This window comes from Ylistrum balloti, unplaced genomic scaffold (assembly GCF_031769215.1).
Source record: "Ylistrum balloti isolate Yb309-2 unplaced genomic scaffold, AGI_CSIRO_Ybal_v1 Utg369630, whole genome shotgun sequence".
Lineage (NCBI taxonomy): Eukaryota > Metazoa > Mollusca > Bivalvia > Pectinida > Pectinidae > Ylistrum > Ylistrum balloti.
Genome location: NW_026781896.1, coordinates 540,607 through 562,094, shown reverse-complemented (window position 1 = coordinate 562,094; position 21,488 = coordinate 540,607).

The following is a 21,488-nucleotide window of genomic DNA, read 5'->3' as shown; positions in this document are numbered from 1 at the left end:
ATGTAAACAAGTTATAGAAGTTTAATATTGACAGGTGCTTCTGAGAGAAAGAATACTACCCGTGACGTCATCACGCTATGCCACAACTTGGTCTCGTTATGCAATGTACTTCTTTTAGAATTATGAAAGTCATATTTAACCATATGAAAATCGTATTTTTGTAACATGTATGTATGTTTGCATATGTTTTATAGGCTTAATGTTTGAGTGTTTTTTTTAATCCCCAATAATGTTCGGGGGTAGTTGGATGGGGTTGGGGATGGGGGAGCATTGAGATGTTACTTTGTTCGTCTGTCTGTCCGTCCGTCAATGCAATGCCCACAACTCCTTATTTACAGAATTAACTACGTCATTTTCTCTGACGTTACTCTCTCAAAGTAATGACGTTACAATCAATGCGTACAAGAGCAGATAACTCTGCATTACAAAAAGATCGAATAAATTAAATTACGAAACCTTCAAATAAAGATGAACAATAAAAAACAAATATCAAATGAAACCCAATAAATTGTAAAATAATGACTCAATAAATCTGAAAAGATTTTTAAAAAATAATTTGATATACACCTTTTGATATCTATCCCCTGCGGATTGAATTTAGACAAAATAATTAGTTTTCCATTGTAGATCCACAACAATTACACGTTAAAGCAGATGTATTTTAAGAAAATATTAAATAAGATTTCAGAACAAAAAATCCCAGACATTCTGATTCTGAAGATTATAAAACAATGTATATTCGCCGATATAAAATTATACTTGAAAAGATTTACGATCACTGGTGTCTATTCCCGCCAGCTGGTGTTTGAACATGCTTTGCACGTGTTTCTCACTGTCCAGAATTGTTCTTAATCGCTTGAAAGAGTAATTTAATATTTACTGGAGGATTTACAATGGTAGCCTCAAACGAAGATATGATATTATACCAATGGTATAGATTCTGTGATTCTTACTTAAATTTCTGACATCAATAGCACACACCTGATTGAAACTAAACCGCTACCTGTACAAGGTATACACTTGCCAGGTGAAATATATAATACCTGCACGGGGTCATGAGATTGAAGAATCCCACTACGCCGTTTCATTAAACAAACACAATGGAATAGCATCTCGTTATAACCAATTGGTTGTCGTTATTATTCTGGGTGTCTCGTGTTTCTGTCGTAACAACTTCGTGAATTAAACAACATTAAAGGGTTTTATGAATTTAATTATGCAATTTATTCGGATAACAGAGATTAATTTCATTAAACCGTTGTTTATTTGATATCTCTGTGATTAGAGTCTATTTTAGACACTTTGTGAGGATGCGTTTTACTAAGAATGTATAGTACGCTCATTACCAACTATCTTCAAAACCTGTGCGTGTTTGTCTTTCTAATTAACAACCAATTCAAATAATAATATGATTTCTTACATGAAATACGACAAGGCAATATTTGAAAGTAGACATTTCTTACATAAGGGAAGCAAACTTGATAAAAACAAATGTAAATTTTTTATTGAAATTTTAATTAACGGATGTCAAAGTTTAAGGTAATGCAGTTTGTAGCTAAACTAATATCATTTTTTTAATTCAAACTGAGGTCCAAATAAGTTTACCGTTGTACATGATTTTAAAGATATCAGCCGAAGGCCATTTGAATAAAGAAAATGTGAGGTTGAATAAAGTGCATGTAAAGATTAAACGAAGTACTCGAATTAAATTTTATCATTATCAATTAACTGTTATGAATAAAATTAGTTAGATGGTAATTTTTCAAATTTAAATTTTAGGTTAAATTCCGTAAAATGAAAAATTCATATTGAAATAAATGATTTTTTTTCGTGCAATAAACTGATTAACACGAATTTAACAATTAACGATGTCAGATTTCTATAAGTGGAACAGCTGTGGGTGGCTGTCCATAGAAGTTTTAATTTATTAGCCCACCCAAGTGTTCCGCATGTCTTTGAAGTTACTGAATGATACGACCGGAAATCGCCAAAACAAGGGAGATCATTCCTGAAATTGGAAATTGAAATGGTTGAAATAAGATATTTACATAGCAGATGTGAAAGATGGCTTTCTTACGCGATGCAAAGTCATAATCCCTGTTGTTCCATGGTATGACACTTTTTTTTTAGTTTCCGATTATAAATTTTCAGATAGTACAAAAAGACGACATTCTGGCACATAGCCTGTCGTAACCGTTCTGATTTCCCATATCGTTTTAATTATACGTGATTGCTTTGCCATTTATAGTCTTGTAAGATAGCAAACTGTAAACTGTAAAACTCCGTATTACACCTCTTGTCATCATTGCTATATTTAACGGTCCCCCTTAATCTGTGGTAATTGATATCCGGGCACACCTGCAGTTACAGGTATTCATTACCGCACATGTACCTACCTGTACGGGACAGCAGAGACGGAGGCGTGCAAGCTGTTGATTCAACTAGCTTTACAAAACCACTGTGAGTTTGATAAGATTTTTATTATTTATAGTTAATCTATTTTGTTTACGTAAAATCCATCTGTTACTAAAAACACGCCTTTACCCCACTGATCGGTTCGTAATTATACGCCGGGGAAATGAAAAAAAGAAGTTAAAGATACTTAATTACTTAATTTTTGTTCAGAAATTCGTTTAATAACTTCGGGCACTGAAAATGTTATGAATTAATAGAGTTTGTGTTGTTCATTAGCCGACAGGGTTCGAATCCGAAATCGACCTTCAGAGGGTGTGGTTACCTGTCCCATCACGTGAAGTTTTCCCGTTTTCTCTGGGTATTTTCGTCTTCCGGGCCAAAAAAGTACTTAAAATTGGTCTCGAACCCGTGACCCAGAAGTAGAGGGCTAGTGATGAAGACGGTCATTCTGCCACCGCGGCAATATAAATGTTTATAGTAGCCATAACTGAGCTCCGGGCACAAATTAGAGAAAACAATTGACGCCAACGACCACCAGACATTTATTTCCATCAGTTGTACGTCAAGACCATTTCATCTCACCCTGAAACCCAAACCCAGCTTCTGAACCAGCAAAACTTCTTGTTCCTGCCACTAATCTTAAACGAAATATGGCGAGGACAGAGTGTACTGTAACACTTAATCAGCTATCTAGCGACCAACCCGCAACTTCTCTGTTCACCGCCCGACGGATTGTTCTAAATGAGATTTTGCTTTCTTAATCCTGGTCACGGCACCATTGTTATAGGAGAGGAAAATCTCAACGGACCTCCGCCAAAATTCTGCTCTAGCTATCTCGCCAGTTTTATTCCTTGTAATTGTGCTTGTAAAGAGGAGAAACAACTTGAGTACGGAGATTTGATACCCGTTTTTAGTAATTTCACAGATAACCATCCTCAAAAGGATCGCACTCAACCAATCGCAAATCAGTAGGCTTGTCAGCGGAACTAGATACGTTTACAAATCAATATCCAGAATAATGAAATATGGACTACCCTTTTCAAATGAACATGTGTGTCGATATTGGTGGAATCGTTCGAAAAGATATTGCGTCCGGAGTAACGAAACTTCACCGCGAAATCTATATAAAGGTCCGGGTTATCGAAATTTCTTTGGGACATATGATGGGATTGCTTATACGTGTATATTGAAATATATAAACCAACGAAATTACATCCTGTTATGCAATGTATATTTTACAGATAGGATCCGGTCTTAACTTGTACAATGTGAAGAGATATGCTTATAACTTGTTTACGTACGGATTAACGAAACCAGTATTATTGTCAGGATTCGGATTAGCGAAATAATACTTTTTAATTTGATGAAGTATTCTCTTAAGTGTACAAGACTGTAACACTAAAGGTTGAGGTGGAAACTAGCAACCTTTTGAACTAATTTTTAAATCAGATGACAAAAAGTTTCAGATTAGCCAACATTTATGAATATATATGATATGAAACAATGTTTTGAAAAACGCCGTGATCTTGTTCTGATGTTATTGGAATCGAAGGCGAACCACCCAGAATTGTAAACTTTTTTCGGCATGTAAAGAAAAGAAACAGGTTACTTGAAATATTGGAATCATAAGATGTGTTCCCCACAGAAACACGTTTAAACTGTTTACAAACCGATCTTTGTACTGTAGAAAGGTGTACATATTTATATAGTCTGTAGCTGGGTGCGTAGTGTCATAGACAGATTATGACTTTTCCAACGATCAAACACATCCGCGTACAAGATTAAGTCCGGAATCTTCGTCGTTGAAGTCTGGTCAACTTTACAGTAACTAACTAAAAAATTATCAGGACATATTTCGAATTTTTTTCATTAAAAACAACTCTTTCATATTATTTTGATTAAATATAGTTGAAATTTTGTTAATTTCAATGTAGAAATCACATTAAATCAAAAGTTAGACCACGGTTTTTAATAAATGAAATTACATCAAGCTGACTCTGCCGTAGATATTTACATCTTTTCTATCCCACCTGCCGGAACGAAATCTCACACCCAGGAGACTAGTTTACTTACAAATATTTTGTTGTAAAATAATATCAACTCTTTCTGACCAATATAAATAATTTTCATGCTTTTCCTTTCAAATCCGGCATATTTTGAGGTAAGCAAACATTTCTTATTTCGTACAGCTCAAAGAAAACAATGGATGAAAATACATTTGTGCGAGTTTAAGTTTACACAAAGTTGACCGTGCTTTGTTATCACCGCCACGGTTCGCCCCCTTTCCAAGTTTTAGGTGTTCTGCCTTGTTTATAATCCAATTTCGCGGTGAAAAGGTTTCTTAAGAAACACTGTGGGGCCTTTATTTAGATAGGGGGCGAGTTGACTTCCCAGACACCGATATGGAGATCATTTTATGCCAATCGTATATTTTATCTACTTTTACGACATAGTGTGTGATGCTTTGTCAACAATGGTGAAGAACCATGTCACATTTTATTTCATTTTCAATCCTTTTAGTCACTAAAAGTTTGTTTTTTTTTGTTGCGATCTCGTTTCATTTTTTTAATTTCCATTTTTCGTTATCGTAATTTCCCACTTACCACTTTATTTTCATTCTGGATCGTTATTGTCCTTTTTTCGCTTTTTATCAACATCATTCCGCTTATTGTGTTATTTGCCATCGTTTAATATTTGATATACATATGTTCACCTAGTTAAACGCCAATGAAATTTCGTGTGAACAAATCGATGACGCGTTTGGCCTGTATGTTGTTCCATACATTGCCTTGCGGTAACATGAGTTCATTATAATAGTAAATTGACATGTCTATATATACAAGCGATTTTACCTACATAAATCTAAAGTTATCCCTACTGCAAACTTTGTTTTGTGCTAAAACTAACTGTTTCTGTGTGGACAAGCGCGTCCGAGAATCTTCATGGTCAACTGTCTGCTTACCACGGAACGTTTGACGTCATACTGTCTTAAAAAGCGAAATGTACTTTACTATGCGTTGACTTGTTCGCCCCTGTTGTCTCCGAAATGTTTACAGTACCGAATGTGACTGGCTATCCATAATTACATGCTGAAAATGGAGTAGTCCTGAACGGTGATTTCGAAGAGAAGTCAATCCTTTCGCGATGCCATAATTTAGAGAAAGAAAAATAACAATAACGACGACGACAACAACAACATCAGTCAGTACGACGACGACAACAACAAAAACAGCCAATGCGACGACAACAACAACCAGTACAACGACGACAACAACAACCAGTAAGACGACGACAACAACAACCAGTAGGACGACGACAACAACAACCAGTAGGACGACGACAACGCCAACCAGTAGGACGACGACAACCAGTACGACGACGACAACAAAAATACGACGACGACAACAACAACCAGTACGACGACGACAACAACCAATACGACGACAACAACAACCAGTACGACGACAACAACAACAACCAGTACGATGACGACAAACCAGTACGACGACGACAACAACCATACGACGACGACAACAACCAGTACGACGACGACAACAACCAGTACGACGACGACAACAACCAGTACGACGACAACAAGGATGTGAACCAGCGACGTGTTTTGACACTTTATTTATGATTTAAATGTTCAAATGAAAGTTTTTTGGGGGGATGACGATTGTGACTGTTCCTATAATTAAGTCAAGTCATTATAATCATTTAAAAATCTTAAATTTAAAGAGTCTTGACAAATAAAAGTAAAAATCATTGATGCACTCTTCTCGCGCTGTCGACTCTCGATACCATCCGCCTTTCTTGAAATCCATATATGAATGAAATTTGACCATATAATCGTTTTTCTGATCAATTATTAAGAAGTTTTCAGCTGAAACAAACAAAAACAAACAAAATTGTGCCAAAAAAACCCCACTTCATCACGTATTTCGGTTGTGGACAGAAAAAAACTTATAGGATATAATTTTGTGTACTTTAAGTTCGAATGTTTGATTTTATTTTCGTATTAAAATAAATTATTTGATTGAAGTTAAATATTCTTAATGCATTACACAATCGCCCGATATCTTGTTAATTTATCACAGTTAAAAACGGGTATCAAAGTTCATAGCTTGTTTCGACTCACTGACTAGAAACATATGCTATCTCGCTGGTATTCAGTTCCCCACCCCCTTTCGATGTTTCAGCAGATCAACGATAAAGCTTTCTGACAGATCATAGCTTCTTACATACGCTGTTAATGGGCAAAAATAGCCCTAACAAACAAATAGTCCTAATTAAGAGTGTTCAACACAAGCTCTAATGATATTGAAAAGTATCTTCCAAATTTTTGATGTGTGAAATTTAATATTGGAAGAAAAAATGAAAATGTGTAATTCGTTATTGAAATGTATCACGATTTTAAGATTAAGAAGATTCTGGGTTTTTCCACTGTAGAAAGGAGATAGAATGCAAATTATTTCGATGATTCAAATAAATATTTATTTTCCTCTAGCCTTTTTGTGTGTTTGTTTGTTTTATGTCTAGATAATGGTTGCCATTGAATAAAATGGCGTCTAGAGAGTAAAACCAAACGAAGGAACGAATTATTGATCTGACGAAAGTACACATGAACAAATTTAGGAAATAAAGGAAAGTTTGAAGAACATGTAAAATTTCAGAGAGGCATAATACCTTGTTTTCATCAAAATAATGTATTGATGGTATGTTATGATGAACCGGAAACGGTCACTCTTTCGGAACATTAGTATTCTGATTTTTCCCGTCGGAGTTTCAAACTTTCCAGTGCTCCTGATCGGGGTCTGTTGATCATGTTCTCCAAGTGAATCAGATTTCCGATAATATGTTGTAACCCTACGGTACGGATTAAACTCTTTAATCCGGACAAAATGGTGACTGCTGATGCATGTTAAGCTCAATTATCAGAATTGAACGTCGTAATCCAGACTGACTGCTAATTTTAACTTTATATAAAGCATCATCTCTCTAATTCAGATGAGTTTCCACAATATGATCTACAGTAAATTATCCGAATACGGACTAACGCGAATCAGTTTTTTCCACGTAACCGAACGTAGTCGACCAGTCTCATTTTGTTAGTGTAACAGATAACAATATTTTTCAAATAACATGCAAGATCTCTTAAGAAAATATTTGAAATAGTTATCAATATATCTTATGCTTCCACGCTACCTGTTTTTATTTCAAGCAGATGTCGAGATATTTGAAGATATGAAATTTCAATCTTTATATATAAACACAGGTACGCTTACTTTATTTCATTCGCTGCCAAATGAAGGCAAAGAGAAAACTAGAAATATTAGTAGTTTAAGACCATATTTGTTGTTGAAGACACCCACCTAAAACCATTAATACCGGCCAAGTGTGGGGTACGGGTTTCTGTAAGGATAGGAAAACACTTGAGAAGCAATATAATGACCCTTCAAGCGCTCCGTCAACATTGACTTTGTGGTGCGAGTTTACATAGAGCGCTTCTCTTGTGCATTTCGTCATCATAACTCGCTTCCTATAAAAATAGGCAATTTGGGTGACGTTGTTTGATGTTCAAGGTGAATGAAATCACAAAGTAATTAAAACCACTATTACAGTTTATAACAAGTCTCGAGATGGCGTAGATGAGGCGGTGTGTAAAGTGTCTACCGGTACATGAGAGAAACTGCCAAGACGAATGTTACGTGCTTATGTGGAGTAGGTGGAAATCTTTTATATTCCAAGTGTTTTTCTCTTTTTGACATTGTCGTAATGTTTTACCGCCCTTGAAAAGCAGTGCATTCTGCATTTCAACTCGTCACCATAATTAAAATCTCAAATTGAAAATTATATCGAGTAAGGTTTTCTTACACTGCATTGTTTCCGTTTAATTTCTGATTTGAACTTCAGCACTGACGTAACATCAAAACAGATGTTTCACGTGTTTGTGATTTTGGGAGCAAGTTCAAGGTTTTTTTTTCGCATTATATAAAATGACAGATATCCGGATACAGTTATTATAATACAGTAAGACTGTATTAATCTAACTAGACATTTCACACACGGCTTACAAGAAAGGAACTTTTATTTCATTTCATCAGGGACCTTTACTCGAAAGATGGCTTTTTGAACCCCCCTTTTTCTTTCTTTGCGTGTGTAGGATCATCAACGATTTCTTAAGTTCGTTCGAAGTCATTTGGTTTTGGCCACACACTATGACCATCGTGTCCGTAATTCAATTAATATCATGAAAGAAACCTAAGAGCGCGTGCTCGTCTTATCCCATCTGCGTCGCTTCATTTAGTGGGATTAGATCCCACAATTTTCATCCTTGTACTGAGTACCATTACTAATGACTCTGGAGTTGATAATGACTGGTCCCTACACCAAAATCCAATCAGAAGTAACGACCGCTCCCCGACAACAAAACCACTGCAAATCGATTCGTAGATTGCTTGTATCTAATCCGTCTCTACATCAAGATTCTCGGATATTGAAGTTTTGCCAATTTTGTTGATTTCTTGTATCCATCCCAAAAGTTGGTCTACTACAAAGAGGGATCTGATGACATATTTTGAAAGAAGTTTATTTGAGCCATGAAGGATGCTAACTTAATAATGGTAGCGTTTTAGAAAATATATATGATACATGTATCATGGCAGTTATCACTTACCCCACCACCCCCACCCCCACCCCCCACCCCCATCCCGAAAAAAAAAGAAATCAGAGCTTGATATTTGATATGACAATAGTTACAGATATTTTTTTATATTCGTGACTTTAAGCATACAAAAATGAAAATATTATTTCGTTTTTCATTTCTTTCTGGTTTGAAAAAACAACCCTCTAAACCTTTTCATCACATAACATATCTCTTATGTGATCAGTGCAATAACAGGAAATGTGACATAACGGAGCTGTGATTTTCTTATGGTTACCTTTGCTTCCATTGTGACGTGACGTCATATACATTATGACGTCACCAAAGATGGAGAGATAGCATGAGCGTATTACCGGTTTAAATTTGGTGTCCATCTAATGACATATTCTAATGAATATTTGCGTAGGCATTTAGGCTATGTGATAAACAGAATATTATATTCGCTTCCATTTCATATGAGACTGATTAAAAAAGCTCGGTAAAATGAAAGACTGTTTTTATCAATCTGATGTAATTGGAAATTTATAAAAGAGCACTTGTTTATCTGATGAGTTCCGATACATTTGAAATTCAGTGACGTAACCAACTTGTTACGTCACCTACGATATATAGCGGAAACTATGGGCAATCACAGCTCAGTTCAGGGTTTTTACATAACGGGTATAATTATATAAAGTTGATTATGTGATAAAATCTTCATGGTCGACAAAATAATTTTAATACTATCGTGGGGTCCTGTTACCGTTTGTTAGACAGTTGCCTGCTGCACTGGAAAGCGAATTCCTAAGTTCTAGGTTCGAATCTCAGTCCAATCTAAATACAATTCATATCTGTTACAGCGGTGTTCGAGATTATTTTTCTTTACGCAAATGTTTGTTAATGTTTGACAACAGGCTTCTCATTGATTTGCAAATTGTTCAGAAATCTGGGACGAAGATTTTATTTTTTATGGAGAGTAGAGAATTTGTAACTAGTCCTGTTAACTAACGCTGACTAATTAGCTGATTCTGACGTATATTCAATTCATAGGTGTTAGATTCAAATTTCGGTATTTCCTTGTTTTTCATTTGTTCTCTGGTGCAATATATGTTAATCTGATAGCTGACTTTGAATGGATAGATAAATAAATAAATAAATAACGAATAGGTTAGGGTGGTAATCTTAAAGTCTCGTCGCCTCGAGAGATAACGAGATCTGTTTTCCACACCGGTGCTTTTTTTATAAAAACACTTTTAAACATGTTTTGTACATTTGTATTATTTTACAGTTGTAGTCAATGATAAAATATTCTCTTGTTTTTCCTGCGCGAATCCGTGATATGTTACAAGAAATCCGCGTTTCGTTTAAGAAATTCCGCGCGCCGCATCAGTGACAGCTCGGGGTCGTGATCATTATAATTTTTGAAACACACTTGTCTCAACACCGTAAAATATTCTGGGTTTATGAAATGCTTGAGTCGATAAGCTCACAAATCAAATTTAAATAAAAGGTCATATCGGCCATGCCATTGTTTTGAATGTCAGTAAATGTTGATAAACAACACCTTTACGCATGCGTGAACCCAGCTTCAGCTATGCGAATATTGACCTGTTGACCTCCATATCCTTGCATGACAGATGACAAAAGTGAAAACATTTACTTAATGAATGTGTCCAATCTTTTCAAATTTGGACATTTTTCAGCTGCCGTGTTCACCCAATACTAAAATGAGTATACTGATAAGTTTTCATTTGTGACTTCCGCATCAACAACCGTGGTTACAAAAACGGAAAAGAATCTCTTTCAATCTTTAATCACTTTTCACACTTAATTAGGTAAGCATTCACAAACAATTGGCAGATACACAAAGACAAAATATACCATGCCTTTAACAAACAAGGACAAAATATACCATGCCTTTAACAAACAAGGACAAAATATACCATGCCTTTAACAAACAAGGACAAAATATACCATGCCTTTAACAAACAAGGACAAAATATACCATGCCTTTAACAAACAACGACAAAATATACCATGCCTTTAACAAACAAGGCAAAATATATCACAACTTTAACAAACAAGGACAAAATATAACACAACTTTAACACACAACGACAAAATATAACACAACCGTAACAAACAAGGACAAAATATATCACAACTTTAACACACAACGACAAAATATATCACAACTTTAACACACAACGACAAAATATAACACAACCGTAACAAACAAGGACAAAATATATCACAACTTTAACAAACAACGACAAAATATATCACAACTTTAACAAACAAGGACAAATTATAACACAACTTTAACAAACAAGGACAAAATATAACACAACTTTAACAAACAACGACAAAATATATCACAATTTTAACAAACAAGGACAAATTATAACACAACTTTAACAAACAAGGACAAAATATAACACAACTTTAACACAAAACGACAAAATAATTCACACAACGACTATAACACACAAGGACAAAATATATCACAACTTTAACAAACAACGACAAAATATATCACAACTTTAACACACAACGACAAAATATAACACAACTTTAACACACAACGACAAAATATAACACAACTTTAACAAACAAGGACAAATTATAACACAACTTTAACACACAACGACAAAATATATCACAACTTTAACAAACAAGGACAAAATATACCACAACTTTAACAAACAAGGATAAAATATACCACAACTTTAACAAACAAGGACAAACTATAACACAACCGTAACAAACAAGGACAAAATATATCACAACTTTAACAAACAACGACAAAATATATCACAACTTTAACAAACAAGGACAAAATATAACACAACTTTAACACACAACGACAAAATATACCATGCCTTTAACAAACAAGGACAAAATATACCATGCCTTTAACAAACAAGGACAAAATATACCACAACTTTAACAAACAAGGACAAACTATAACACAACTTTAACAAACAGGACAAAATATATCACAACTTTAACAAACAAGGACAAAATATATCACATTGACAACACATTAGGTTTGTTATATAACAACGTTATCCAATGAATTCGAATGACACCAACATAAAGATGATATATTAACACTATATCAACACACAGGACATAGTATACCACAATGTCAACACATAGGACAAAGTATACCACAGTGTAAACACAAATGACAAAATATTCCACAGCGTCAGCACACAGGACAAAGTATACCACAGTGTCAACACACAGGACAAAGTATACCACAGTGTCAACACACAGGACAAAGTATACCACAGCGTCAACACACAAGACAAAGTATATCACAGCGTCAACACACAGGACAAAGTATATCACAGCGTCAACACACAGGACAAAGTATATCACAGCGTCAACACACAGGACAAAGTATACCACAGTGTCAACACACAGGACAAAGTATACCACAGTGTAAACACACAGGACAAAGTATGCCACAGTGTCAACACACAGGACAAAGTATACCACAGCGTCAACACACAGGACAAAATATACTACAGTGTCAACACATAGGGACAAAGTATACGACAGTGTCAACACACAGGGCAAAGTATACCACAGCGTCAACACAAGACAAAGTATATCACAGCGTCAACACACAGGACAAAGTATATCGCAGCGTCAACACACAGGACAAAGTATACCATAGTGTCACCACACAGGGCAAAGTATACCACAGCGTCAACACACAGGACAAAGTATACCACAGTGTCAACACACAGGACAAAGTATACCACAGTGTCAACACACGAGACAAAGTATACCACAATATCAACACACAGGACAAAATATACCACAGTGTCAACACACGGGACAAAGTATGCCACAGTGTCAACACTCGGGACAAATTATACCACAGTGTCAACACACAGGACAAAGTATACCACAGTGTCAACACACAATGACAAAGTATACCACAGTGTCAACACACAAGGACAAAGTATACTACAGTGATAGCACATATTGACAAAGTCACATAGCTGTCAACACAAAACTGCCCTAGTTTTAACACAAGTACATTTCAAATCTGAGTAAAATTTGTTTCTCTATTAATTGTTAAAAGAAATGAAACCTGTTTAGATATTACAGATGCCTTCTGTATGCAGAATTAAGGTCTTGAAATTTTGTTAAAGAGCGCATCAATAAGGAAGCAAAGTCGTGAAAGGCTGGAAAAACGATTGATTTTAAGTGATATTTCGGTCCTTTTTAAGTAAACCAAGGTCATTTTGAAAAGTTCCGCTAAAACTTACTTATAACTGTATTTGGTAAATATTTTAATTTCGAGGCTAACACATTAAAACAAGAAAGGAAAATGAATATCTGTCTGCTACCTTGTGAATTAAAACATTACAGAAAAATTGATCGCAATATGTTTATATGAGTAATTATTCATACGTAGCCACTGGTTAAGAAAGACGACATTAACGCTAGCCTCGTTTTAATGGAAATCGATAAGAAGGTCAAAGTTCATTGATATATCACCAACAATAAAAATAAAACATAAAAATAAAAAACCTGGTTCCAGCAGAAAATCAATGTTCTGTCTTGTCATACCAAACACCTACAGCATTGTTAAGTAAGATATTCGGATACATGACGAAAGCTACCTAACAAAACCGGAAGTTGTTCTAAATATCAACTTTAGTTACGCATTGTGTGAGAGTATTTTGACTAAAGCACCTGCAAATTACCAGGTGCTATGGTTTAGTCACAAACTCGTCTAAACAGTTTTGGAATTTATTTATGCCAGAATGTGTCTAGCGGGACAGCTAATTCTTTTAACAATAATGATAAAATCGATATATCACATTAAAGAGTGTCACTGGGGATGAACGCGTCAGACTACACGATCTGGCTAGGAGATTTAGTTAGCTTGTAGTAGGGTCATATAGATGAGATGGTGACTCTCATGGGAGACACAGAGACCGGGTGTCAACTGTACACTTTTAGAGAGAGTTGCAACATATATGATTCTATATTTCCACTTCCTCTGTGTTAACACGCTCCACTGAACCTGATGGTATATAGAAACACTGACAGGGAACACCTTCAAGACAGGAATTCAGCTTTTTTTAGACTATTAAATTGCCTGGAATGGCATTAGTTTCACTACAGGGTGGGGCCACGATAAAGCTTTTAATAGAACATTGGAATTAGCATCTTTTTGTTATAGACTTGTGGTTTTTGGTTCGATTTTTACTTGCGGCTGTATATGTTTCTCATGAATCAGATATCACGGATCGTACTGCCTGGTCCTTCCGCATGATATGCATTGATATAGTTACCAGCTACAACGAAAAAACAGCCTTAAAATAACACTGGGTAACGCCAGCAAACATGCAGCAAACAAACATTAACACATGGTAAAAGATTGGTTATTTTATGGAACAATATGCCAACAGACGATGTCAATATATACTTTATCAAGATAAAATTCGTAATGATAATGATATATTGAATAGTATCACCTCATTTTAAGTTTTAAAAAATGTCGTCATTGTTTTATGTTTATTGAATTTTAATTATCTTGATATTACCAACATTTTGAACATCCACGTCACAATATCTAGTGTATCTTGGAATCTATAATACATAGTCATTTAAATGATACATTGCAAATGTAACATCACAGACAAGCTCTAGTTCAATGAAATTTTACTTTATGAGTGTTTGCCGTTGTCATCGTAACATGAACAGCTTGGTCGTTTTGAGGCAGCGCTTGTTTAAAGTTGCTACCTCACTGAATACCATGCGGGAGGCCCGCTATATACGATCCAGAACAAAAGTGATTCTAAAGTGTCTTGCCCAGGGAGGACACCACGACATACAGGAGAGGACGACCCCTTATCTTTCCCGAGATTCTTGTCTTCATCTTTACCTGCAGTCCGATGCTTTAACAACCATAAAGTCATGTGACTCGTACAAATGATTTTCATGGGGGTTGGATGGGGGGGATCCGTATTCTGAATCGATGTACTTTTCAACTTGACCCTGAAGATCATCGGCAACGGAAATGACTGCAGCGCATGTGTGACAAAGAATTGTTACTTTGGATGTGTCATCAGAAAATAGATTGACGATAGAGAAATCTGTTTCCCTAGCGTATCATTAACGGGAACATATATTAGGCATGAAATATTCAAGCGTCTAAGTGATTCTCGTTAAAGCATTTAATCACCTTAGCATGTCACGGTGGCCATTAACACTGGCTAAGGTCAAGGTCAAAATCATCACAGGTGACTACCGTACATTTATAAGTGCTTTTAACAAAGAATTGGCCAATTCAAAATCTTGTTAGAAATCGAAAATTGAATAACTATTTCTAAAATTTGTAAAGCAGAATGACTTTTAATTCATTTTGTCGATCTGCTTCATAAAAATTACCGGAATTAGATTACGCGGTGTATTAAACAAGTTCTTCAGTAAAAAAAAAAAAAAAAATGACATAAGCATGTGTATCATGTTGAAAACAATTTACTTGTCAAAAAAACAACATAATAAAATTATTTCATTTGTCTGTTTAGGCTGTTTATGTTGCTGCTATGAATGCTTGCAGACCATTTCACAAAATAATAGCCATTTCTCCTCCTTTTATGTTGTATTTTCGCAAGCGACAACAAAGCAAACCGGAAAACCAAACACAATCGAACATACTCGGGTTTTTCCGGCAAGACGATGTAAGGATGCTGGGAATTGACCTTCTAATTAAATTGTAAATATCGAAATGTATCATCAGTGGACACAAACTTCAACTTGCGAGGTATGTCTCCTTAATCGTTTATTTTAAAACCATAAAAAACAGAACAAAAAAACAAAAACATGCACGTAACTGTAAAACAATGGAGCTTTAATTTTTAAGACAGTGTGGGCCAGACAAATGCCTGTGTTATATGACACGTAATAATCGAGGGCTTCTCACACGTGAGCGATGAAACAATTTAACTCCTTCATAGACGAGCCTGGTTATAATGATTAAGGTTTAACTTAAACTACTCTGTTGTGTCATTTTTAAAATTTATTTTTGTAAAACCGTTTTAGTTGATACTTGGACCTCGACAGCCGTAGATAAGACGGTTTTTCACCAGTGGATAACATTTAAGCTTTCAGACAGTCTATCACACACCAACAACGTGAATAAACTTATGCCAGCAGATATACTAGGATGTACCGACTACATTTTCGTAATGATACTTTTTTTTTGTTTGACCACGGGGCCGTGTTGACCCTGTGGTCAGTTGTAGCATACAGTTTCCTCAAGGTCATTTTGAAAAGACCGCACCCTCGGGGGTTGTTATGAGATAAATTACAACATATGAAGTTTGTTTACATGCAGACACAATAAATATGACCTTTTCGGAATTGAGATGATTACATAAGTGGGTATAATGTTTGTTTTATTACCATATTGTTATCTGTGTAAAAATTCCTAATGCATCCATTGTTTTGACGATACCTTAGCACAAAACACACCTCTATCAAAATAAAATGGATGATAAGGAACATATCAAATCAGATTCTCGGGATTATCAAGTTAATTTTTTTAAAAAGATAAAATAACACATTTAATTTGACAGAATTTATAGATGTGTCCACCTATCCGTCCATTTGTTACGTCCGTTCATCGGTCCACTTGTCTGTCTGTCTGTCTGTCTCGTTCAGAAAATTACAGACGAGCGTTCGATTTTTTGACTTACCAATGTGTATTCAAAACACACACCGATACAGTACATGAGACTTAACCTAATAAAATTGATATTGAAATCAAAACCAAACTGTCTACTTTGATCCATTGCAACGAATCCTCTATTTCCGATGTTATTTGAAACACGCTGTATTGCATGTTTTAAGCTTCCCGTGGATGCGAAATCGAACAAGACTACTAACGCCCCAATCTGTTTCATATATAAACAGTGCTTTATTGATACCCTTGGAAAACCATCTGTATTTAGTCATGAAATATTCAACACATTACAAAATATAAAGCATTGTACATAGAGATCCGAGTCACGCCTGGCTGAATAGATCACCCATATAGCTGTTGATGAAACGTCGTATTTTTTTTTATTTTATTTGTTTTTATTATTAGCATTGTTCTGTGTCTGGGATGTTATTTGCAGCCGATCAGAGATTCGGTTTTTTTTAAAAAAAGGTTAGAGACCAAATCGAACGGTAGTGTCTATGCTCTTTAAATACTGATTTTGACATTCCATAAATTTTGTATTTTTCGCGTTTGTTTAGCTAGGAATATAGATAGAGTTTTAAAATGGCGTGTTTAACCTTCTCTTGTGAGAGAAGATTATATATATAAATGTATACAGCATCAAAATTGTTAAATCCAATATTTCAACCGACCTGGTCGATTTGTTATCTATTTCATCAAGTGATTTATATACCTAATAAATATGATTTTATCTTAACGATGAGTTAATAAGGATAGGGCTTTTACTATTAGTACAAATTCTTGGAAGTATTTCGCGTCTCGAAATGCACGTTTATAACCGGAAGTGACGTAACACGTAACGCATGTGTTATGACATATTCAACATTCACTTCGTTCCAGTACAGACACCTCGATACAATGCTAATGTTTGTGCCCTTAAGTGTAATTGAACTGGCATTATTACACACTTCAATAATAAGCTAATCTTTCATTACTTTTCTAAAAAAAAAAGTGTCATTTAAAATATAAACAATTATATATTTTCTCAATTATTCAAGCTTATCGTTTCTTCTGAAATGTTTACAAACATATGGTGATAACATATGCCCCTTCGAATGAGCCGTCCATTGGGGACACGCACGCGCGCAGAAACCAGACACCCGTGTAAATAACGCTGATTACGGTTAATTGTCGACAATTTTCGTCCTTCATCTCATTAACGCGATGTTTACAGAGAATCCGTCGGCTTTCAGTTGGATTTGGATATTGTCTTTACCGCAAACTTATTCCCTTCCGGGAATGGTTATAGTTTAATTCAATGAAGACCGTCTTTGATCGCGGTCGTTTGTATGTTTACACTTTACACGTTGGTTTCCGTCAATGAAAATCGACTTATTCTGCGCTCTATTAGATGAAACTGACTCCCTACAGTGTTATGTAAATTTGGTATCGAATCTAGTTATGTATGTCCAAATCATGGTCGTCTGCTGTATCTAATTTCAGGCTTCACCCTGAACCCGGTGTACAGAATGAGGATAAGTGTCGGCGGATTTACGCTAAAATCAGAGACCGATGCAATCTGGTCTTCAAATGGCTAAAGGCCGCTGATAACTTCTTGTCTGCATGGAACTACGTTTAGAAATAAAAAAACTACACTCAAGTCACGAAGTTGCATCGTTTTTATTCATTGGCGGTGGTTCCTTTCAGGAAAATAGACATTGATCAGGTTATACTGTATAAAGTATTAATACTCTCGCTTGACGACTCTGCTTGGCCTACCAGCTTCATTTCAATTGCTAATGCGAATAAAATCTGAATTGCTCTCACAAATTTTGCATAATATAGAATGCTAACCGGAAAAGGCACATTTTCTTTGTTGATGGCGAAGGGGATGGAGTTTGGTGTAGCAAAACCTGGTCAATCATTTTCACAGTGTCCAGCAGATGGACATTTAGCAGGTGTTTTGTTAAACTATTTAAAAACGCCGTCTTTAAAAGTCTATCTGACACACTTAGAGGTCATGTCGATTGCGTTCATCTCATTCTGTATGTGCGTTCACGTCTACGATAAACCTGATCAGCCAAGCGATACACGTATTTGGAGATTTATCGCAGAAGAAATGATGGTCAAGAGAAACTGGACTTTGTAGTTGGTCACTGTCACGAGGTTGGACATGCTCTTGTGGAAGTCACGGCGAATTACATACTTGTGGTGAGTATACCTCTCTCTCTGGGCAATCCTCTGAAGCTTTGTGATTTACGAGCACCTCCTCGTGAAATATATTCACTGTGTGTAACTTTGATTTCTTAAACGAGCAGCACGGCACGACGGTTCGGTTACAGTCCTAAACTGTACATGTCGAAACATACTCAGAGCTAAATTAAAATCTTCTGAAATCTACACTGCGCATGCGTTCTTGCGCCCATTCATATTTTGCTAAAAGTCATTTACCTGAGGATAAATATCAAAGCCTTGTTAGCTTTCGAAAAAAATTGTAGTACAAACAAAGGAAATATTTGTCCTAATAATTTGAGTATTAGATAAGTAAATATGCGACAGGTTTGAGAGGAATTTGGATAGTAAATAATCACTGAAGACACACCACAGAACAGCTTCTCTAAATGATATACTAAGAGCTAATATGAACTTGTTGTAATTGTCTTCAGCTGACTTTTTGAAAAAAAAAGAGATTCATTTGATATTACTGCAGGGATCTGATAGATATTTGCGTCGTATCTTAGTGGTTCTGTATATTGATGCAATTTTTTTTGTTGTTTTGTAAATTTCAATTCTTTTAAAGTGCTTGTTTACCATTCATTCAAAACATACGGTATATATATACACGAATGTTCAATATACTTTTCTCAAAAAAGAAATGAATTGGTTGTTTTTGGGGATGAAATGTATCAAGGTTCAATATAAAACTTCTGAGGTAAATATACATGTTTAACTCCGTTGGGGAAAGCATTCATTACATAAACAGTAAAATTATGTCATAACATTAACAGTACTTTACATAAACAGTACCATATATCATTACATCAACAGAACTAAACATAAACAGTATCACATATCATTACATAAAAGAACTTTACGTCAACAGTATTACATATCATTACATTAATAGTACCTTACATAAACAGTATCATAGATCATTACATTAACAGTACTATGTATCATTGCATTAACAGTACTATATATCATTGCATTAACAATTCTTTATATAATCAGTACCACATATCATTACATTAACAGTACGTTACATAAACAGTACCACATATCATTACATTAACAGTACTATATATCATTGCATTAACAATACTTTACATAAATAGTATCATATCTCATTACATTAACAGTACCTTACATAAACAACACCACATATCATTACATCAACAGTACTTTAACATAAACAGTAAAATTATGTCATAACATTAACAGTACCTTACATAAACAGTACCATATATCATTACATCAACAGTACTTTATATCATTGCATTAACAATACTTTAACGTAAACAGTAAAATTATGTCATAACATTAACAGTACCTTACATCAACAGAACCATATATCATTACATTAACAGTACTTCACATAGACAGTATCACATGTCATTACATTAACAGAACTTTACAATAACAGTACTGTACATCATTACATTAACAGTACTTTACATAAACAATACCATATATCATTACATCAACAGAACTTTACATAAACAGTATCACATATCATTACATAAAAGAACTTTACGTCAACAGTATTACATATCATTACATTAATAGTACCTTACATAAACAGTACCATAGATCATTATATTAACAGAACTTTACATAAACAGTACCATAGATCATTACATTAACAGTACTTAACATAAACAGTACCACAGATCATTACATTAACAGTACTTTACATAAACAGTATCACATACCATTACATAAGAGAACTTTACGTCAACAGTATTACATATCATTACATTAATAGTACCTTATATAAACAGTACCATAGATCATTATATTAACAGAACTTAACATAAACAGTATCACATATCATTACATAAAAGAACTTTACGTCAACAGTATTACATATCATTACATTAATAGTACCTTACATAAACAGTACCATAGATCATTACATTAACAGTACTATGTATCATTGCATTAACAATACTTTACATAAACAGTACCACATATTATTACATCAACAATACTATATATCATTGCATTAACAATACTTTATATAATCAGTACCACATATCATTACATCAACAGTACTATATATCATTGCATTAACAGTACTTTATATAAACAGTACCACATATCATTACATTAACAGTACTTTATATAAACAGTACCACATATCATTACATTAACAGTACCTTACATAAACAGTACCTCATATCATTACATCAACAATACTATATATCACTGCATTAACAATACTTTATATAATCAGTACCACATATCATTACATTAACAGTACTATATATCATTGCATTGACAATACTTTACATAAATAGTATCATATCTCATTACATTAACAGTACCTTACATAAACAGCACCACATATCATTACATCAACAGTACTTTAACATAAACAGTAAAATTATGTCATAACATTAACAGTACCTTACATAAACAGTATCATATATCATTACATTAACAGTGCTTTATATAAACAGTATCACTTGTCATTACATTAACAGAACTTTACATCAACAGAACCATATA